Source organism: Sminthopsis crassicaudata, chromosome 4, assembly GCF_048593235.1.
Source record: "Sminthopsis crassicaudata isolate SCR6 chromosome 4, ASM4859323v1, whole genome shotgun sequence".
NCBI lineage: Eukaryota > Metazoa > Chordata > Mammalia > Dasyuromorphia > Dasyuridae > Sminthopsis > Sminthopsis crassicaudata.
The window spans coordinates 179,016,616-179,041,190 of NC_133620.1; the positions used below are offsets into that span (position 1 = coordinate 179,016,616).

At 33.3% G+C, this 24,575-nt stretch overlaps 1 long non-coding RNA gene across 1 annotated transcript in view; it reads left to right on the forward strand.

The window, feature by feature from the left end:
- The first annotated feature begins 14,825 nt into the window (after positions 1–14,825).
- Positions 14,826–24,575, forward strand: part of LOC141541201 (uncharacterized) — a 101,433-nt gene continuing 91,683 nt past the window's right edge. The window contains exon 1 of the long non-coding RNA XR_012481681.1: positions 14,826–14,966. This is a non-coding gene — a long non-coding RNA (uncharacterized LOC141541201). The remainder of the gene's footprint in view (positions 14,967–24,575) is intronic.

Genomic DNA, 24,575 nt, shown 5'->3' on the forward strand with positions numbered 1-24,575 from the left:
TGAATATCTCTTGTTTGCTTTAGATTTTCTCAGAATAAGTATACTCTGTGGTTGTGTCTCTGTGTAGTTGTCTCTTTTTCTTTGTCTGCCTTTACAATTTTGTTAATAGTTTAATTTCTTGAAGGATGATAACATTTTAAACTTAAAGTATCATGGGTCCTCATCAATTGGAAAATTATCTAAACCCAGAAGTACAAATGTAGACCTAAGGTATTAGGTGAATGGATCTGTACCTTTCATTCTTGGGTCAGGGGGATGGTAGTTGAGAAGAAAAACAGAGGGCAGGAGAGCTATTTTGCATAATGTTGATTAAAAAAAACTAATCTCCCCTTCTTATTTATTTTAAATACAAGATAGGGAAAAAAAAAACCTTTGTCATATGCATAGCAGAACATAGAAGAGGATTCAAAAATAACTTTCAAGAAAGTTTTTATAATAAATACTATACATTATGTTCAGAGTCGTCCATCTTCCTTATAGGTTTCTTTTTTCTGTATACTTTTAAATTTATTCTTCTTTCCCCCTTTATTGTCCTCTCTTCCCCTCCCCACCCCCCAAGAAAGAAAGTCATCAAAGAAGATCTTGGAAGATGGAGATGCTGAGTGTGAGTTATTTTGAAATCTTATCCAAACCCCAATATACATGTACTAGTAGCTAAATGTTATGGCTTGAGAACAAGCATCTCTGTGTTCTATTTGACTACTAGTGTGGTTTCAGGATTATCTCCAGAAATATAGTCAGCATTTTGGGATGCTGGTCCTGATTCTGCACTGAGGGAGAGAATGAGATCCCATGAGGTCTTTTTACCTCAAGCTTAGCATGACAGCTGGACTCTAAAGTTATTTTCAGTGTCACCACAGATGCTTCAGGATAGTGAGCATCACATGTAAACAAATTTCTGGGAATTTTTTTGTTGCTTTACTATCATATTTTGGGCAGCACAGATCCCTTGGGTATTATGTCCTGTATATACACAAAGAAGACCCAAGTCTACTAATCCTAGATTCTCTTAGAACCTCAGATTCCATTCAAACCTTCTTTTCAGTAGTTTTGTTTTGATTTTGTTTTGATTTTTTTAAGCTCATCAAATGTGAGAATAGGTTTAATACTCACATTGCATATTTTGTTTTAGGATAGCTGCCCTTACTTTCTGAATATTGGACGTGTTATCCCCTTTTCCCATACTTGTGTTCATTCTTTCTTTACTTAAAAAACTCAAACCTCACAATTTATGAGATAAATTATTTCATAGGGTTATAGTTTTTGAGTTGGAAGGCATTCTAAAGACCAGTCAAGAAACAAACATTTTAAATTATCTGTGATGTAACAGACACTATTCTAAGCATTGGCTGTTAAATCCACCTTTCCCATTTTACAGATGAAGAAAGAGAGGATCATAGAAATTATGTGATAAAAACATAACATTGTGAAATGAAGTTCTGAGGCAGTATTTGAATGCTGGTCTTTTCCTCATCCTAAACACACAGATTCACCTGGTATGAATTCTTATTGTACTAAGAATTCTTATAGTACATCTTGTCCTTGCTTCATATTTAGAATTATATATTCATTTCAATTTAGTTGAATAAGTCAATAAATTATAAGGGATACTTTGTACCAGGTACCATGCTTAGTACTGGGGATGCAAAAAAGAAACTTTATTGTATAAAGTGGGAAATATATGCAAATAGATATATGCAAAGCAAACTATACATAAGATACATAGAAAATATTTTACAGAAGAAAGATACTAGAATTAAGAGAATTTGAAAAAGATTTACTGTAAAAATGTGTTTTAGTTGGGATTTAAAGGAAGCCAAGGAATTTAGTAGTTAGAATTGAGGATTTCAAGCATGGGGGATAGGCAGAGAAGATGACTGTAACAAGATGGAGTATCTTGTCTGTAGAGCAGTCAGAAGACCACTATCCCTGGACATTTTAAGAAGAAAGAGTACATAAAAACCCCATAAAAAGAGAGACAATTAAGCAATGAAAATAGGAGTGCAGGTGACAACTGAGTAGGTTAGTTTAAGAAACTTCAGCAGAAGTATATGGAATGAAATTTTCTACCCATTCCAATTTTTAATTTTCTCCTCTTTCCACCATTTCCTCTCATTTAAGCATTGTCCATCTCTAGCTATTCATTTTTCAAATTCAAATAACCTTAAAAAGTGCTTTATATGTATTATCTTAATGTGTTCCTCACAATAACCCTGAGAACTAAAGAAATAGAAAAAATAATAGTCTGAAAAAGAATGTATTACAAATAGAAGAGGACCCACTTGTTTGTTTTATCTATCTATTCATACATATATGAATAAACACACATATATATATATATACATATTTATCTATCTACCTCATCTATACACTTATCTACTTATCCACAATACAGATATACATACACACATGTGAGCCCACACATGTGTGTATATACATATGCATATACACATATGTACATGCATATACATATGTATATGTGTGTATCTCTTTCTGTATATATACGTATGTGTGTATATATATATATATATATATATATATACATATATATATATATATATATATGTATATATATATATATATATATTCCTCAGGCACAGAAATGGGAGGTGGGATGTTCTTTATGAGAAATAGCTGGTAGGAAAATTTGACTGGAAAGGAGAGTGTGTAAAGAGTGCTAGGGAGAATAATTAATATGAAACAAGAATAGAAAAGTATGTGGAACCATGCTGTGAAAGGTATTAAAGCCAGGCTGAGGATTTTTTTTTTTATTCTAGAAACAGCAGATAGGCACTGATGACTTTTTTTCAGTGAAGGTATGACATGGTCGCATCAGTTTTAAGATAGCAATTTGTAATCTAAAATAGGGATAGAGATCAGAATTGATATTTCACTGGTATATGGAGAATCTAGTAAGGGGCTGGCTCTAATGATGAAAGTCTGCATATATCTTCTCTCTAATTGATAGCTCTCAAGAATTGTCTGGGCTGAGCACTAAGAATGACTCATCCAGGGTCAAATAGCAGTATGTGTCAGAGGATGGACTAAAACACATGTGTTCCTTACTTTGAGGTAACTATTCTGTCTGATGTACTGCAATTATTTAAATGTATCTTCTCTTATTGCTAAAGTAACATTTAAATACAATATTGAATAATAATAGTAATAGTGGGCAACCTTGTTTCACCACGATCTTACTTAAATGTATCAAATCAATGTATGTAACTTCTAGTCAAAAGTCATATAGATGGGGGTAACTACATGGAACAATGTATAGAGCAGCCACACTAGACTCAGGAGGATCTGAGTTCAAATTCAACCTCAGACAGTTAATCACTACCCGTGTATTTTGGTCAAGTCATTTAATCCCAATTGCCTCACAAAAAATAAAAAATAAAAACATTATGCAGAATAGTCTTGAAGATATAATTGAATTCTTAGAAAGCAATTTTTCTTGGATTTATTTTATTTAAGTAAAAATATGTCTATGGGCAGATAGGTGGTATGATGGATGGTATACTGGGCCTGGAATTAGAGACATGAGTTCAAATCTGTACACTTATTAGCTGTGTGACCCTGAATAAGTGACTTAAATCTGCCTCAGTTTCATCATCTGTAAAATGAACTGAATAAGAAAATGGTAAACCACTTCAGCATCTTTGTCACAAATATCTCAAATGGAATCACAAAGAGTCTGACATGACTGAAACAATTGAAGAACAACAAAACATCTATTTTGATCAGCTGTTCATTCAGGAGAAAAGTCAACAAAATAATTTTTTAAAATCTTCAGTCTTTTTTTTTTTTACCACATTGCTGGGAGGTCTTAAAATATAGGCCTGTTCATGTGATGTTGGAGAAAGAATTGTATTTTCAGGAAACATTCCCATTCTATGGTATGAAAGCAAAGAACATAAGGTCATAGAGAATTAAAGCATGAAGAGATCTAGCATAAGATTTTCATTTTACAGACGTAGAAACTGAAGCTCAGATATAAATAGTTTGCCTAATATCTAAATACTTTTTAGTAGCAGACCTGGCACTTGAGACTAGTTCTTCTAACTCTTAAGTTGGTGATTTTTTATGCTGATTTTCTTACATATTTCTATGTTAGTCATTTTTTGAATACTATATTCTTCTAAAATTTTATGCTAAGGATTTCTTAACTGTGATTTTATATAATTTCCTTAACCAACTTTGTCAGGCTTTTCTCCTAAGGGATATATAAATATGAACTGGTTTCTTATTTAGTTCCAAGTTCTAGTTCACAATTCAACTCATTGAAAAACTGATTTCAAATCATTGGAAGTTATTTTAGAACTTCTGTTGCCAAGAAGGCAAAGAGAAGAAAGACCCTTTAAAGCTCTCCCAAATTCTCCTACAAACAACTAGAAAGATGACTTAGAATTGATCTAGGAGAAAAGAAATAGCTTCCAAGAATGACAGAAAAGTTTTGTCTTACTATGGTAGGGAAGGGAAGAAGGTACAATAGCAACAGCAATAGCAATAGTCTCATAGTAGGGAGTCTTCAGCAAGGCTCCAAACCTGGGACAATCCATCAGCAAGGTCTCTCCTCCTGCCAACCAGCCAACTCTGAGGCAAGTAAGCAGTCTATGCAGAGTGCAAAGTTCCACCCCAGTGACCCTATCTCAAGCAAAAGCCACCAGCAAAAGCCTTATCCTATTGTTGATATGTAATGAAGTCCCACCCCAGGGCTGGCTAACAACAAAACTCTATCCTTGGAACTACCAACAGAGAGACCCTGTTTCCAATAGCAACCCAGCAACAACACCCTACCTCTGGGGCAGACCAACAACATGATCTCTCCTTCAGAGCCAGGAATCTGAAAGACTCTGTTACCATAGCAACTCAGAAGCAAGGTACCACTCATAGAGTAGGCCAGGAGCTTATCCCCACACCTATGTGAGACCAAAGGGAGGCTCTACCTCTCAGTACAAGCTGTAAGAAACCTTTCAGAGAAAGCAAGCAGCCGAGTCCTGAAGTGCCTTAAAACCAGAAGCCAGAGCCTCAGGAAAAAGAACAAAAAACAAACAAAAAAAGCAAACAAACAACCAACAGAAAACAAAGCTTGGGACAGTGAAGGAACAGATCCCAACTCTCATAAAAACAGCATCACAAAAAAAGACAGAAAAATTGGGTAAAAATAATAACTTTTAAAAAAAAGAGCTTAATTGTAGAAAGTTAAGTAGATAGGGAAGATCAAGGCATAGACTTAGAAGAAAACAATAGTGTCAATATGGCTACATGCAAAGCCTCAAAAAAATTAATTTAGTCTTAGACCCAAAAAGAATTCCTAAAAGATCTTTGAAAGTATTTTAAGATGCAAATTAAAGAAGTAGAAGAAAAATTGGGAGAAGAAATGAGAATAATGCAAGATAATCATGAGAAAAGACTCACTAGCATGGGAAAAGATATACAAAATTTATCAAAGAAAATAACTTCCTAGAATTTAGAATTGACCAAATGGAAAATGAAGTATAAAAGCTCACTGAAGAAAATAATTCCAGAAAATTTAAAATTGAACAACTGGAAACTAATGACTCTATAAAACAAAAATCAAAAAAGTAAAGCAAAAATAGAAGAAAATATGAAATTTCTTGTTGTTTTTCCAATTGACCTAGAAAATAGATCCAAAAGAAATAGTATAAGAATTATTGAATGACCTAAAAGCCATGATCAAAAACAAAACAAAACAATACAAAAATGTGGACATCTTTCAAGAATTTATTAGAGAAACTATTTTGATATATTAGAATCTGAGGACAAAATGAAAATTGAAAGAATCCACCTATCACTAGCTAGACATCCCTAAATGAAAATCCTAAAAACATCAAAGCCAAATTCCAGAGCTCACAGATCAAGGAAGAAATACTACAAGCAGTCAAAAAGAAATAACTCAAATATCTTGGACCATTAGCTTTAATAATAAGAGCAGAAAAAGAATAAAGGAATTAGAATAGACAATAAGGAAACAAAACTGTCATTCTTTCTGGATGGTGTGATGTTATACTTAGAAATCCTAGATAATCAACTAAAATACTAATTGAAATTACTAAAAATTTTAATCAACTTTTAGGATATAAAATAAACTCACATAATTACCAGAATTTCTATATATTACCAGCAAACTCCAATAGCAAGAGATAGAGAAATTCCATTTTAAATGCTATAGACAATATAAAATACTTGGGAGTCTATCTGCCAAGACAAATCCAGAAACTATATGAACACACAATTCTGAGGCACTACTTCTCACTAATCATTTTGGCTAATATTACAAAAAAGGAAAGTTTTGGATGTTGAAGGGGATTTGGGAGGACTAGGACACTAATGTATTTTTGATAGAGTTATGGACTGATCCAACCATTCTGGAGAGCAATTTGGAACTATGCCCAAATGACTATAAAACTGTGCATACTCTCTGATGCAGTAACGCCATCTCTTGTTCTATATTGCAGACATCCAAAAAATGGGAAAATGATCTATTTGTCTAAAATATTTATAACAGCTTTTTTGTAATGGCTAAGAATTGGAAATCAAAAGGATACCCATCAACTAAGGGATGGCTAAATAAGCTGTGATATGATTGTAATGGAATATATTTTTGTGCTATAATAAATGCCAAGCAGTATGATTTCAGAAAAACCTGGAAAGACTTACATGACTGATACATAGTGAAATGAATAGAACTAGAATAATGGTGTACACATTAACAACAATATTTTTGGATGAAGGATTGTAAATGGTTTATCTATTCTCAGCAATACAGTGATCCAAGACATTCCTAAAGAACTAATGAAGAATACTATCTGCCTCCAGAAAAAGAACTGGTATTGAATGAATACAGACTGAAGCATGCTATTTTTCACTTTATTTTATTTTTTCTTTTTACTTGAGTTTTCTTGTATAAAAATGACTATTTGGAAATATTTTACGTAATTGCAAATGTATAATTTATATCTGGTTACTTAGGGAGGGAGATATAGAATTTGGAACTCAAAACTTTAAATAAATATATTAAAAAAAAAAAGAAAAAGTAATTTTGATTCTCTGAGCTTTAGTCTTCTTACCTAGAAAAAATGAGGTGATTGGATTACACAGGTGTTTCTCAAACTCTCTGCTTAAATCTTTGGTGTAAAGTCTATATGGCATTAATAATAATTGCCTGAGAAAATTTAAAGGCTATTAATATTTCATTCCTATAATAAATATTAAATATAAATATTCCCTCTACCCATCTCCTTCAGTCTTTCATTATCTCAAGTATAATCTGACCTCTTAACAGTAGCACTTATAAATTCTATTAAGTGCTTTGGAATTGTTGGTTTCATCCCTATGATTGCTCTATGTCTGCAGTTCAATTCTTCCCTTCTTTCCTCCTCTTCTTCTTCCCTCCCTCCCTTTTTCTTTTCTCCCTCCCTCTTTCCCTTCTTTCCTTTCTTCCTCATCTTCTCTCTGTCTCTCCCTCCCTCCCTTTCTCTCTGCTTCTGTCTCTGTCTTCTTTGTCTCTCTCTCTGCCTCTGTTTCTTTCTCTCTGTCTCTGTCTCTGGTCTCTTCTCTCTTCTCTCTTCTATTTTCCCCCCAATTACACAATGCAGTCAGTAGATGGCACTGTTTATTATGGTTTGATCACAAATACTTATCTATATTGTTACAGGAAAAAAATGTATTCTTACAGATTGAGAATCTGGGAATCTTTAGAGTTGAAGACATTAGGAAGTCATGTGATCCAGTCTCCTTTCTCATAAAAGGTCACATTTAACTCAAGAATGATAATCTTTTAAAAAAGAGCCTCAGAAAACTTATGTTTTGTAACCTCACTCAGTTCCCCATTCAATATTCAAGTTATCATTCCTAACCTCATAGCTTTAGAGCTGAAAGGGATATTAGAGATCTTCAATTCCATCATTATGTCCTTCCTCATTATTTTTTAACAGATGTGAAAATGGAGACTCAGGAATATTAAGTGGCTTAAAGACATGCAGATGATAAGTACTTGAATCAGGATGTAAACCCAGGTACTCTGGATTGGTACCAAATTCAGTGTTTTGTTTTGTTTTTTTGTTTTTTATTATATAACATTGCCTCTTGATATAGAAGTGTTTCTTATTAGATATCCAAAATATTTAAATCTTTCATCTTTTATTTAATCTTGGGAAGAAATGTGAAACAATGGTTCACCTTTCTCTATAAAAGAACTTCAGGGTGATGGAGGTCATTATTAAAATATGCAACTGCCTTTTTATCCTTGTCATCACAACCTGAGAGAGTAAATTAAATAAAATTTACTATTTTGTTGGCATAACAGAAAGAACCAGTGGATTTAGTGACAAACTAAGTTCCAGTCGGGGATCTCTTAAGACCTATGTCACTAATTTAGACAATTTACATAATCTCTCTGCTCCTAAATTTCCTTATTTGTAGAATGGAAACAATCATACTTTTATTGACTGTTTCACAGGGATATTTCCAATATCAAATTGTGTAATGTGTATAATTTGCATATTAAATAGTTCTTAGACTAGGGATCTACTAAATCTGCATAATATCATGGGCATATCACATCAACTAGAAGATACATTTTAATGATGAATCATAATAGGAATAGATGTAAAGACCTGAATTTTGGTTAACAAATTCAACTTTATTAGATGTCATATGTACTTCATTTGGAAGAGAAACAATATGATCATGGGGTAATGTCTTGGTTCATGTGTGAATTGGATTTAAGGGAGAAAGAGTTGTACAAAGTGCTAAGTCTCATAGTCAGGGGAATATCTATCCCAAGCACATGAGAATAGCAGAAGCAGGAGCAGGATGAGAGTTTGGTCAGACATCGAAGACATCAAAGTCATGCATTGCATCACTGATAATTGCCAGTCTTCCTGACTTTTGTTTTGCTACTGGACTATGAAAGAGAGATTTTTGAAGTATTCACTCCAAAACTTTAAGTTCCAGAGCTGACTCCAGGACACTTCTGCTTCTAGAATAGATAGCTATAGTCATTAGATTATTAATTTAAAGTCATGAAATATCTTAAAAACTCATTAATTCTTTCTCTTCATTTTAGATTTGAGGAAAATAAGGAGTAAATGGGTAGGGCCATTTGCCCAAACCACACAAATAGTAAGAAACAAAAATGGGATTTGAATCCAAGTTCTCTGACACTAAATATAAGGGTCTTTCTCTTATATTATGCTGCCTTTTTAAAAAGTATTTGTTTTAAAGTGTTAAGGAAGTCTCTGAAGGGAGAGTTCAAATCAATGATTGAAAATGTGAGATAGGCAGATTCGATAACTGTAAAGAATTCTTAAAAAATAGAACTAACTCACAGCTTTCCTTAAAAGCTAGGAAGTTCTTTCTCACTAAAGATCTGCAGATTTCATGAATTAATGAATGAATAAGTTAATGAGTATTTACTAAGCACCTATTTTGTATCAGAAATTATACTAGGTTTTGAAGATTCAAAGACAGAAAATTGCCTGAAAGAAGTTAGATTCTAATTGATAATGACAATACAAAAAAGGGAAAGGTGTCCAGTGAAGGAGGTTTTTGTCTGCACAATCAGAGGAATAATGGGTAGAATCACAAGGCAGTCAGTTGTCATGACTTTTCATGAAGCAATGGAAGTATTAATTTTATTATTGCTCTGTAGCAAGTGAGAAATAGAGGAAGGGAAAAAAAGAGGAAGTCCATCAGTGGGACAGATAACAAATATACTCTCATATGTCCATCATGGTAAATATGAATTTTGTTCTGTGATCAACTAAATGTAGTCCCTTAAGTAAGCTTGTCCTCACTCACTGGCAAATTAAGTTCAACCCCAGGACACAGTTCCTGACACAGTAGATTAATTCACAAAAAGGAAGGCTCTGTCTTAAGTTCATATCGAGCTGATCCATATAAAGAATAGAGGCAACTGCAGGACAGATGGATGCAGGGTCTGGAATTAGTTAGACCAAGAACTTAACCAAGAACTTGAAGCTAGAGAATTTACATTTCTATTTCAATATAATTGCATTCATTTCAATTTTCTTTTATTTTATGTGCTTTAAATATTATTTTAAGAAGGTATCCCAAGACTTCATTAGATTGCTAGTAGAGTCCTTGAAATGAAAAATATTTATTCTTGAACTAAATCAATCATTAATAAATCAATATGCATTCATCAATATGCAAATAAATTTGTTAATTTTTAACAGACAATTTTAACAGACAAAAATGGCTTATCAATATAATTCACATAGCAGATGGTGCTAAGTATGTGGGTTCCAAGATAAAAGGCAAACCGTTCTGCACTCAATGAGCTTATTTTCTAATGGTGGAGAAAACATTCTATTTATAAGTATGTATGGGTTATATAAAAAGTGAATAAATGGTAGTTTGGAGAGGATGTTTATAACTCAGAGAGTCAGAGCAAGCTTCATATAGAAAAGTGTATTTGAAGGAAATCATGTATTCTATGAAGCAATTAAATTCACTCAAATAAACATTTACAAAGATCTATTACATTCCAGGCCATAGTATATAGGCATATACAAAGATGTAAAAGAAAGTTTCTGCTCTCAAAAAGCTTACAAATTAATCAGAGAGACATCAATGTAAACAAATATATACAAAGCTTGATTTTTCATGATAAATAGAAAACAAAAGAGGGAAAATTAAAATTAAATTGGAAATTAAATTGGAATTTAAAGGGTTAAGAGATGTTTCTTATAGAATGTGAGATTTTGGTTGGTTTTAAAGAAAGACAGGGAATTTAGGAGGCAGAGTAGGGGAGGGGGAATAGTTCAGGTATGAAGAAAATGCCTGAGAAAAAGCAGTCTAGAGATGGAGTTTCTTATGAAACGCTTAAGAGAACAGGTCACTGGATCAATGTGAGGAAGAAAGACATGTGAAAAAATGTGGGAAATAGTTACTGTAAGTACACAGAATCATAACAAAAAGTTGGATGATTATTTGTGGAGGATGTTATATAAGCTGAATTCAAATTTTTAGATGGCAAGATAGTTCTTTGGTTCTTTTAGCATTCAAAGCTTTAGAATAATTAAGCAATTATTACATAGGGCATTTCCTTCAAATGATTATTTTCCTTGCCCTTGCAGCTTTTGATATGAAGTTACATATGTATGTATATATATGTATATATATATATATATATTTAATAATTTAATAATGAATGTTAGTGATCAAAATATGCAAGTAAAAAAAAAGACAATTTTGAAGTCAGTGTTTATGGTGGTTTTATATAACTAATATAAGATTGGGAAGTCAAGGCTTAATTTTTATTTGGCAATGTAATAAATACATGAGGTATTTCCCCCCCAGAACTCCTATTGTAATTTTGGATTATTTTGTATATCTGAATATCATGTTACTTCCTGTGACTTTTCCTCTTTTGCTCCAAGAGATTGTAAACACCATGCCTGGGATTTGGTAAAAATCAGATCTGTGAATATCTAGGTCTATTGAAGATAGAACTGAATTAGTTTCCTCTACCAATAGAAGTTAACACCTTCTCTGCAACATATAGTGTTAGAGAGTTACCTAGAACACCTAGAGTTTGTTTAATTTACCTATGATAAATAGACAATCTGTGTAAGAGGCAGAGTCTCTTACCTAGGTCTATCTGTATTTGAATCTGGGTCTATCTGTATTTGATACAGATGTGTTCACTTTGCTATGCTACTTTGACACAGGTACTTAATAAATCTTTGTTGAATTGAAATTAATTGGCTTCTGGGCTGTTACATATCTCTTTCTTTTTACTGAGAGTTCCAATGAATAGCTGCCAATGAACATTTAGAATGGCATTGAAGTCCACATAAACTTTCTTGTAAGAAATCTTTGACATTCAGTTCCCTCAAGTGATATACCAAAATTTTGTTTTCCTTGTGGTAGATCTGTTCTACAGATAAAAGATGTGTTTCTAACAAACAAATAAAAAACCCAAAATAAAAACAAACAAACAACAAATGGTTAAGATGGAAATGTTCTATAGAAATCTCTAAAGTAATCAATCTAAACTGTTCCAGAATGTGAATAGACTAATAAGCTATTTTTCCCCCTCCATTTTCAGGAAGCCATGGACATTATTCCTTACCTTCTTTTGTATGCTTTAAGAATAGCACACTCAGAGAAAATAATACTGTAAGACCTCCCTTGGTGTTTTGGTTGCAATTATAAGCTTAACCATGATTATTTTTGCTATCCAAAAATACTTGGTTTGTATTATGTCTTTTTTGGAAATGTTCCTTAAATGTCACTAATAACAATTAATTTTGGAGAAATATGTGTACTCTAATCTCATCCTGTGTAATCACTTGAGAATTGTCCCCAAGGATCCATATTTAGAAACTGGCTTATGCCTGTACATTTTATTACTTATATTTATTGGATTCAGAAATCACTTGCTACATTCTGTATATACTTCCAAATAAATAGACATTTCCTGCCAGCTTAGCTTTAAATCTGAATAGCTGATCTCAGCAAATATCTACTGTGTGACCAATTCATGTAGGACATATAGTATTAGAATGTAAGAGTCATTTTCTCCCCTCCACACATATAATGAGAAAGGAAAAACATTGGATGGAAAATCAAAGGAATTAGGATCCAGCTCTGACTTTTTCTCTTGCTATGTCAGTGACCACATACAATTACTTCACTGTTGGGGACCTCAGTTTCCTCAGCAATAAAAATAGATCAGACTAGACATTCTCTGAGGTATCATGGCACCGTAGAAAGAACAGTGATTGCAAAGAGCCACTGCTCAAGTCTCATCATTCTTTCTACTTGTGTGATTTGGGCAACTCACTTTATCAGGCATGATTCAGGGTATTCTTGGAGCTAAGTCAAACTGGCTCATAAATTTTTAATTAATATGAGTATTTTTACCTTGGAAATTGTCAAATGCTATATATCAGGGCTTGATTTATTGTTCTGTTAATTGCATAAGTTTAAGAAAGTGATGGAAAAATATCAGTAATATAGATTAAAGGTAAAATTGTGTCATACATACATTTTTGATGAACTGGTTATTAAATATTACTGGTTCATCCCTGAAATCAAGCATGAATTTTAAAAAATGATCCTTGAGGGATCATTCAGCTTTATATAAATGATCTTATATGATTCTTTTCAGATTTAAATTCTAGCCTCTCTGATCTTGTCTTTTTGTAGTCTGTATTCATCTGGCAGGGCTATTTAAATTTTATGACACTTTCTGGGACATTCTTCTGCACTTGAGCAGCTGAATAAAAACACTTAAGAGTCTGTCAGCTCAATGGGAAAGGTGTTGAATGCATATAGTCTTTAATGTCATCAGGAAACTGGTGTATTCAAAGGGTTGCAGTAAGATTTAAAAGGTTAATGTGTATAAAGAGCTTTGTAAACCTTGAAGTGTTATGTAGAAATGTGTCATACTCATTATGATATGTATTATAATTTAAGGCAAATATTCCTAAATGTTTCCCTTCAAATTGAGTAAATGATGACAATTTAAAAATTTAAATTCAGAATAGTACATTTTGTGCTTAAGTTTGTTTTTTTTTTGTTTTTTTTTTTCCCCTGAAGCAATTGTAGTTAAGTAACTTCCCCAGGGTCACACAGCCAGGAAGTATTAAGTGTCTGAGGCCAGATTTCAACTAATGTCCTCCTGACTTCAGGGCTGGTGCTATATCCATTACACCACCTACCTGTCCTTGTGCTTAAGTTTTTAATGTGAGTTTGGGAAGTTCATAACTCTATCTTGGATTGTGCAAATGGAGTAAGTGCTTGAATTTCAAAAGAAAAGGAACTAAACAGGAATAAATCTTCTATTAAATTTCCCAAATCAAATGATGTACTATCCATTGAGATGCCTTGCATTTTCATTTGGTGTACAGATGTATCTTGAAGAAACCTGACAAAATTCAGGATATCAGGCAATAAATTATGCTCCCCCCTCTCTCTGAGTTCCAAAGAATTTTAACGACTGCTTCTGACATCAGAAAGCCCTTGAGAGATAAGATTTTTATGAAACTTTAGAAATGGGAAAATGTGATATGCTCCTGTCACTCTTAGAAATATGTCTTTGGCTAGAAGCTTATTGACTGACATCAATGATAAGTCTTGATATCTATACTAATTTGGAAATTCTTGTTACAATCATTGTTTAGGCTAATTTTTAAAACTAGATAATAATAAAGAATGAGAATATCTTCTTTTAATTTCCAACTTTCTACTGTGATTTTCTGACCTCATCAAGTATGCTTCTTGAAATGAACTTTTTTTACCTGGACAACATCTTGCTCACAATTTTTGTCATCTACTGGCCAGTCAAAGAACTTTTTACCCTGATACTTTGAGGTATTGAAGGGATCAGAAGTCAGTTACCCTGACCTTAACCTCGACCTAGAAGCCAACCCCACCTCTGTTAAGTACCACTAATTAACCTTTCTATAGAGTTCAGCTGATACTACCCAAGTTTTCTATAGAGCTGAACTAAAGCTTAACTTTTTTTTTTAATTTGGAATTTTTTTTCATAGTATATATGCATGAGTAATTTTTTTTATAATATTATCCCTTGTATTCATTTTTCCAAATTATCCCCCCCCTCCATTCCCTCCCCCCGATGACAGGCAATCCCATACATTTTACATGTGTTACAGTAAAACCCAGATACAATATATGTGTGTAAATACCATTTTCTTGTTGCACATTAAGTATTAGATTCTGAAGGTATAAGTAACCTGGGTAGATAGACAGTAGTGCTAACAATTTACATTCACTTCCCTGTGTTTCTTCTCTGGGTGTAGCTACCTCTGTCCATCATTGATCAACTGGAAGTGAGTTGGTTTTTCTTTATGTTGAAGATTTCCACTTCCATCAGAATACATCCTCATACAGTATTGAAGTGTACAGCGATCTTCTGGTTCTATTCATTTCACTCAGCATCAGTTGATGTAAGTCTCTCCAAGCCTCTCTGTATTCCTCCTGCTGGTCATTTCTTACAGAGCAATAATATTCCATAACCTTCATATACCATAATTTACCCAACCATTCTCCAATTGATGGGCATCCATTCAACTTCCAGTTTCTAGCTACAACAAAAAGAGCTGCCACAAACATTTTGGCACATACAGGTCCCTTTCCGCTCTTTAGTATTTCTTTGGGATATAATCCCAATAACAGCAATGCTGGGTCAAAGGGTATGCACAGTTTGATAACTTTTGGGGCATAGTTCCAAATTGCTCTCCAGAATGGCTGGATTCTTTCACAACTCCACCAACAATGTATCAGTGTCCCAGTTTTCCCACATCCCCTCCAACATTCATCATTATTTGTTCCTGTCATCTTAGCCAATCTGACAGGTGTATAGTGGTATCTCAGAGTTGTCTTAATTTGCATTTCTCTGATCAGTAGTTATTTGGAACACTTTCATATGAGTGGATATAGTTTCAATTTCATCATCTGAAAATTGTCTGTTCGTCTCCTTTGACCATTTATCAATTGGAGAATGGTTTGATTTCTTATAAATTAGAGTCAGTTCTCTATATATTTTAGAAATGAGACCTTTGTCAGAACCTTTGCTTTTAAAAATATTTTCCCAATTTGTTACTTCCCTTCTAATCTTGTTTGCATTAGTCTTGTTTGTACAGAAACTTTTTAGTTTGATGTAATCAAAATCTTCTATTTTGTGATCAATAATGATCTCTAGTTCTCCTCTGGTCATAAATTCCTTCCTCCTCCACAGGTTTGAGAGGTAGTCTATCCTCTGTTCCTCTAATCTATTTATGATAGCATTCTTTATGCCTAAGTCATGGACCCATTTTGATCTTATCTTGGTATATGGTGTTAAGTGTGGATCCATATCTAATTTCTGCCATACTAATTTCCAGTTTTCCCAACAGTTTTTTCCAAATAATGAATTTTTATCCCTAATGTTGGTATCTTTGGGTTTGTCAAAGATTAGATTGCTATAGATGTACCCTTTTTTGTCCTTTGTATCTAATCTGTTCCACTGATCTACCGGTCTATTTCTTAGCCAATACCAAATGGTTTTGGTGACTGTAAAGCTTAACTTTCAATAGAACTGAATTAATGTTAAGCTTTCTATAGATTTGAACTATCACCAATAAAACTTTCTATAACTTTACTGAAGCCTATTCAAACCCAAAAGGTCTCTATTATTTCAAAGCCTTCAATAACTAACTCTGATCATATTACTAAGTACTCTGACTGTATCAAAAATGGGCAGAACACTCTAATCCCATCTTGGAGTTTTGTCCACTAAAATCTCTCGGTGAATTAAATAAACGTTTACTTTTTATTTTAAAATTGAGTAAATTCTTTTACTTCACTCGAGTCTGGTCTCATGCACCATAAGCCTGGAAATCCCCAACCGTATGAGTTGTTATTGCATTAAAAAACAGCTATATTGAGAATATTTCTCTTTGTTGCTTAACCTTTGTGGTTCTTGAATTCTGTGCAATTTTCATGACATGTCTATTTCAGAAGGAAAACATCATTCAATAAAATTCAAGGGGACAAACCTTTCTTAAATGATTATTCTGTTCAAAAACACTGTTTTAAGTACTGAGTGAAATATAAATATAAATGTAAATAAATATCTATATATATAGATAGAGATAGATAGATAGATAGATAGATAGATAGATAGATAGATAGATAGATATAGATATCTCTGTGTGTGTGTGTGTGTGTGTGTGTGTGTGTGTGTGTGTGTTTGTGTGTGTAGACTATATCCTCAAGGAATTAGGCTTCAGGAAGATAAAGGCTTATTTCTCTCATTGAAACTCTTCAGAAAATACTAAAAATAATATTACATACTTAGTGGAATCTCTACTACAGCGTTTTGATCAAGTGATCATCCAACCACAAGTTGAAGAACTACAGGAATGGATAATTCACTACCTATTGAAGTAACATATCTTACTTTTGGACAGCTTTTAAATAGGATGCTTTTTCTCACATTGCATCAAGATTTGTCTCTTTGCAATTTCCATGTAATGCTCTATGTTTGGATCCTAGATCCAAAATAACAAATAGTTCCCCTTTCCCTTGACAATTCTCCAAATATTTAAAAGACCACCATCATGCTTCTTTTTAAAATGTCCAATTCTTTTTTCAAACGATCCCAAGAGAACATGGTTTCTAGCTACTTCATCATAATGATACTACTTTAAATAATTTCTTTCTATAGAGCAGTGAGATAGTATAATGGAAAGAGTTGGGCCTGGAGTAGGAAAGATCTGAATTTAAATGTGACCTTTTTAGCATTGTGATCTTGAACAAGTCATGATACTCCGTAGAGGGTCACAGATAGTGGGGGAACTCTGGGTGAGGTATAAGACCTTTCAACTTAGAGGGAACTTGCTAACAATATCTAGTTTAGTTCCTCATTTCCCCTAAGGGCTCTCAGCCTTCCTGAGAAGTGAGGGGGCAGTGACAACCTGTGTTGTGATTGAAGCAGAGTAATATCAGACAGACCAGGTGGCAAACAACATATAGTAAGTTGTTTATGTGGTCCCATGTGTTCAGTATATACTTGGCACATGCTCAGTGTTGTTTTTGTAAATAAGGCTATGAGAGCATAAAAAGGGGAAAGTTCTTAGAATAAATGGACTACCTTTTCCCACTATCCTTAGAGTCCCACCTCATCACTTCTCCATTAAGATGGTATATTTTAATCACCCCGGTGTGGAGGCTATAGAAAGCATGGTACATTTTGTCACCCAAACTTGGGGGCTCTAAAAAGCAGGACACAACATATTCTGTTTGCCTCCATTTCCTCATCTGTAAAATGATCCGGAGAAGGAAATGCTAAAGCACTCCAATATCTTTGCCAAGAAAACCCAAAATGGGTCACAAAGAGTCATGCATGACCAAAATGACTGAACAACAACAAATTCCTAAAATAGGCACTCAAAGTCAATATCAATCTGTCTGTCTGTCTATCTAATTTATAATTTATTTACCTATTCATTCATTTATTTATGGAGTCATTCATTAAACATTTACTCCTGGGTGATCTTGCACATTTTTCTCAGTTTTTCTGGGTCTCAGTTTACTCATGAGGATAATGAAAAAAAATTAAGGAGCTAGATTTGAGAATTTCTGAGGTCACTTCTATTTCTAAACCCATGATTTTTAACCACTGCCTTTTATTAGGGCTGCTATGGCTCCATAATCATATCATGACTTAGTAAACAGTCAAACTTGATAACATGGGCTCAGTGAGCTTGGAAAAATGCTCTCTTACTATCTTGGAACCTTTATGAACCTTTCATTTCTAAAAATATGATCCTATAATTTTAATTCCCTATAAATCAGTTTTTTTCTTCTGCATTTTCTAACACTTTTTCACTACTTTACCCATCTCAAGTTTTAATTTCTCATTAATTGTTTTTGTCATATTTTTTATCTAATATTTATTCTTCTTGGTAGGAAAAAAGAAACCAAATTAGAAATTCAATGATGTCTTTTTTTTCTTTTCTTTGAGAGCATTGGCTTGGGAAACTAACGGATGAAGCAATGTGGTCACCCTCAAAAGGGGCTTCTGTAGCTGGGGTAATATAGGATCCACAAATAAGAGCTGTGGTAGATACTTTCTTGTCTTAAACCCCCATCTATGAAGAAAGAATCTTGGGTTCATTTTTGTAATTTATATGAATCAAGGGTACAATCATCTCTGCTTAAATAAAAATCATAAAATAGCTAATGTTGATACAGAGCTTTAGAAAGTGACTCACCTACTTATCTGCTATGATAGTAATGATAATCCTTTGAGGTTATATTAATGCATCTATAGACATTAAGGTAAATGATGACGAATTTCACAGGCTTAACTCCTAGTGAGTTGCCTAAGCAACTGAGAATTTAACAATTTTCTCATGATCATACAACTAATATGCATTAAAGGAAGCAAGGCTTGAATCTAGGTCTTCCTGACTCCAAATGTGGCCTTATGTGCCCATTGCTTCTAATACTTAAATCTATGTAGATACTAATTAATTTATATTTTAGTTGAAAGAGTCTTTGATTTGGAATCAGATACCTCAGTTCAAATTCTGATTTCAATAAGTTATTAGCATTGTTGCCAAGTCATTTAACTTCTCTGAAACTTAGTTTGCTCTTCCATAAAATTGGAATAATAATGTTTTTATTATACACTCACATAATTACTGTGATGAAAATGTTTGGAAAACATAAAACAAATAAGTATGGATAACAGATACTATTCTATGGTAAGGAATAATTGGAAAACATAAGAGAAAAATGGAAAGGTACATGGAGAAATCATTCTAACTTCATTGGATTATTGAAATTTTTTCTAAATATAAAGGCATAAATCCATCAGCAAAAGTAATAATACAGCTAATATTTATATGCTTTAAGATTTGGAAAGCCCTAGAAAATGAATCTAAGATGCAAAGAACACATTTATCATTTAACTTTACTTGAGGAAATTACAACCCTATGGTTTCCTTCATGGTTGACTTGTCCATTTATCAAATAACCAGTCATTGACAGAAGTGGGACATGCAATCATATTGTGCCTTGCACATTTGGGTTCAATATTAAAGGTAAACTATAGTACCGCATTCCTAAATTTTAATGCCAAATTGTAACAAAATGGTTAGGGTATGGCATCAAAGATGATCCCATAAGCTTCCATTGCAAAAATAAGGAAAAGTATAAGAGAATGAACTGTTAACAAGACTGATTTTAGGGTAATTTCCCAGAAAAGAAACTATGAGGGGAATGGAAATAGAAATCATGATATATAAGCATAATATTTTTATACATATCTTCCCTGAAGCTTCAATCACTCTACAAGTGCCAAAGCTGCATATCTGTACAGGCTTACTTAATGTTCTTTAACATGAACAACGTGTGTGATGACACTCATCCAGCTATTCGGGGACTATTTGCATATCTCCTCTTGGCTTTCTCTTCTCCATGTGGACTCCTTTTATTTCTTGCTGTTGTTCTGTCTGATATGGAAGATTCTGTCTATTATGCCTCTCTTTTTTGCTTCCAAATCACCCTTGAACTGAGACACAAAGTCATGCTGATGGACTGAAGTTTTGCATGTACTTTTTAGACATACTTATATAAAGTAGAGTTCCAAGGGAACACCCTTTGCCCTTTTATTTAGTCTAATCATTCTCATTTCAGAAGATCATCTGCAAAGTCCTTTTTTCCACTATCCCCTATGGAATACAGACTCAATGCTACCACTACAAAAGAGAACTGTTCTTGTGAAATAATTTGATCACATTTCAGAATCTTCACTCTTAAGGATAGGGCAGCTGGATGATGTAGTGGGTAGAATGCTGGGCCTAGATTCAGAAGTATCTAAGGTCAAATCCAGCCTTAGACACTTACTAGTTATGTGACCCTGGGTAATCTACTTAAACTTGTTTGCTTTAGTTTCTTCATCTGTTAAAATGAGCTGGAGAAGGAAATGACAAACTACTCCAGAGAAAATTCCAAATGGGGTCATGAAGAGTTGGATAAGATTGAAATGTCTCAACAACAATAATACTCTTAAAAATTTATGCTTTCAGGATAAGATAAATCACTTGGATAATATCTATTTTATATTTTTTGGTATATGGAATAATCTCTTCTAGGGTAGTGTAATCCCCTTCTCCCCTCCCCATACCCACACACCACTATAACAAGTCTCTAAAATGTATAAGAAATAAATATCTTTTTTAAAGAACTTGCTTTTCATTATTTCTAGGGTACTGGGAATGGAGTTTGAGGATAGGTAGAACAATTTTTAGAGAGTTAGATTTTTTGACTGAAATCAGGAATGTTGATTGATTCTAATTTTTCTATGATTTCTGAAGGGTAGGGACAGGCTTCTTCCAGATCATTATGACATTTTCCAGATTAATAGAATTCTTTTGGAGACCAGAAAGAGACAATACTCAATGCTCCTTGTAGGTACTATATGCCTTGTAACTGCCTCTCTTGAGTTAAGTAATGAAACTCTATGTAAAGCACTGATTTGTATTTTTAAGACTTCTTCATGGGTACTCTGAAAAGTAGAAGAATTTTAAAGCTTTGCAGCCCAAGGACAATGATATGATGAAGACATCTGATGATCTCATGTGACAAATCTGAAACTTTTTTTTTCAAGAACTTTTTAAACTTGAGTGGAAATTTATTTGAAGATTCTGAATGATTTGGCAGCTTAAATCAAAATGTATTTTTTTATATTGCACAATTCCTTTTTTAGGAGTAATTCTTGCCACATCACTGGAAGATAACTTTTATTGCTGAATTTCTAAGGAGGCCAAAAAAAAATGATGCTCCAAAAATACCATACAAGATCTTAACCTCAAAAGAAATTCTAAACTTAAGAAGGCTGGATAACATTTAAATTCTTATGCATGTCACCACACCCCTATACCTTTTTTTTTTTTTCCAAGTTTTCCTCTCAATGCTAATTTAGAGCATCTGCTTTCTTTATCCATTTTTGGCATAAAATTTTGTTTCAATAATCATTCAAAAATTAACCTAGGATAAGAAATTAATTGAATGAATCATTTTGTGTCCCTGGGATGCTAACAAAGGGGGAAAAAAAGTGTGCATTTAATACATTCTGAGAGGTGCCAGGGATCTTTAGATTGGTCCCAACTGACACTTGAAGCTTTGAAAAGGAACAGGGATCATGAGTCATTCCAAAGAATGACATTCTGACTCATTTCAAAGAATGCTGGAGCTCATGGTGATTAGATGTGAATAACTGATAGAGAAGAAACATTAGTGAGATTTTTTTTTTCTTTTTCCAAAAATCTGGCTTATTCCAAATTCAGAATTCAAAGCTTTTTAATTTAATTTAATTTTAGTGAATTTTCAGAGCAGAGAGATAGAAAAAGGGCAAAGAGGAAGACTCTTTAAAAAATAAGTTGATATGATCCCTGAGTTATTTTTTAAAAACTAAAATGCACTTGCTTGATTGAAAATTAATCACACTATTTTAAAAAAAGCCATCATGCTCTTCTTTAACTGATGTTTTCCATTTTAAGCATGATATTCAATTAGTGGTTGATACTTATTATTTCAGTGGGTCTATGAGAAAAGTGAGGTGGGGTAACTCTTATAGTTAGGAGAGTCAATTATTAAATTTCCAATATGAGCATGTATGTCTTTGTAATTGGCAAATGGTACACATCAAGGATTGATTTATGGTTTTTCTGATTGTCTATACTTAAGAAAGTGATGAGGAAAATGTTAATAACAAAAATGAACCCTGCCCTCTCCCCCCAAATTCCACCCTCACCCCTCCAGAGATCTAGTTGTTAACATTTATCAGCTCTATGATCTCATTAAGGGTAACTCCAACCATTCCCTATCTTATCATTCAGTGAGATTTTTGTATAGGTCTACTCTTAGATTGTTTAAAGGACAAAATTAAGATCTAGATATCTTGACACTCCATTCTTAGACTACATTCCATACATTGCTGGACTTCAAGGTCATAGATGAACATCTGGAAGGGTCCTTGGAGGTCATTTAGTCTAAAATCTTCATTTTGTAATTTAGGAAATAGAAGCACAGAGAAATCAAATGCTAAGTATAAGATCACACAAATAGTAATTAGAATAACCAGCATTTGAATCCATGTTTTAACTCCAAATTTAATATTCTTTCCACTGACTGTATTATGCTGCTTGCCTTCAGTGATAAACTCTTTGTAACTCCTTCAGATTATTTTTATTTTTGTTTTTCTGGGATTGAAATCATGATGTTTTGCCAGCCACTATCTTCTTGCCATGTTTACAGCTCAGCCCCCAACTCTCCTAAGATTTATTAACCCAAATTCTTAATCAAAAGAAGCCTGACTAAGCTGTATGACCTTTTAAATCTATTCCAAAAAGAAACATAAAATTGGCTGAATGTAATTTCCATTGTCTACCAAAAATATGGTATATACTAATATAAGAAGTTCCTCCATGGGAGAGTCCTATATATCTGTGTTAAAAACAAACAAACAAAAAAAATTGGGATCCATTTTCTCAATATTTTCATTTTCAAACACTCTTCATTTGCTTCAATTGTACAGATAAAAGCAGAGCTTGTTGCCTGAATTATAAGCAGTAGTCTCTATTTCTGATGCTCAGAATTTCAATATGTCTCTCATTAGTTTTCCCTAATTAACACCTATACTTTAGTTCTCCCATCCTTTTGGGATTGTCATTATGCTGATGGTTTCTGCCAAGGAAGCAGCAGGAGAGGGAAGAAGACAGGGAGTCTATCAATTTCTTTGTTTAAAAGCTTGAATCTCACATCCTTTCATCAGTCCATACTCATCTGTTTCCTTCTACAAGACAAAAGAGAGTGATTGTCACTACCTCTCTAATTCAAAACCTCTCTTACATTACTTTTTTTAGGTGGTTCTTTTGTGGGTTTTTTTTTCCAGTTACAGATAACTTTTGATAAATGCCAAGAGAAAGAAGACACGAAAAAAGAAAGACATGAAAATACTCCAGATTTAAAAGATTTATGCTATGAAAATCTTTATAATAAAAGTTTTAAATAACTGCTTATAATATTTAGGCACCTAAAATGAGTTTTGTTTTGTTTTCATTGGCAGTAGTTCTAACTTTGCAATAGAAAAGTTTTATTTGAATCCACTTTCTGGAAAGAAAAGTAATTCATTATCAGTACTGGGACATGAGAAGTCATATGATTAAGCTATCCAGGAATGGTCACAACTGGGAATTGAGATAAGCTAGACAATATGGAAATTACTGAGTTCCAGAGATTCTTATGATTTTTAGAATAGAAAATTTAAGGATTATTTTACCCTATCTCCCATTACTCTCCCAATTTTATAAATGAATTGAGGTGCAAAGAAGAAGGTAAAGTGACTTGCTTAAAGTTACATGCAAAGTTAATGGCAGGGCAAAGACTAGAACCTGTCATTTGTTTTGTAGTCTAGTGATCTATCTATTGATGTAGACTGTTTCCTTATGTCATAGAGCCTAATAGCAGTGATTATAACTAGCTACTCTGGAAACTGAGGCAAGTAGCAGAAAAGATAACCTTATATGTTTGGAATTTAGGATATTACTTACCCCACAACTACTGCCAGGAAATTCAAAATAGGATGGAGCAAGATAGAGAGGAAAATAATTAGTATTGCTGCTTATTTTAAGTAATTATACTTGCTAATGAGATTCTAAATTCATGGGTTTTTACTCCTATGTTGCAGTATCTCCTGCATCACCATACTGCCCCCATCCTGGAGAAGAGTTTTGGTTGATACTTCTTAGCTATGACACTGTATAAGAGACTTGGCTAGGATATCAAGTAATCTGGAGAGGAATCTGTGGGTCTTGTATAGTAGGGAAGAAAAGGATATTAAGTGTAGTAGTTCCAAATATATTGTTGGTATCAAAGCCCAGAGGATCAGAAAAATCAGCGGAAATAATCAAAGAGTAAGAACAGATAGAAAGTAATATGACTTTAGACTGGAAGACCAGTATTAATATTTTAAGATTCCATGAATAAAGTTAAATAAAACTAAA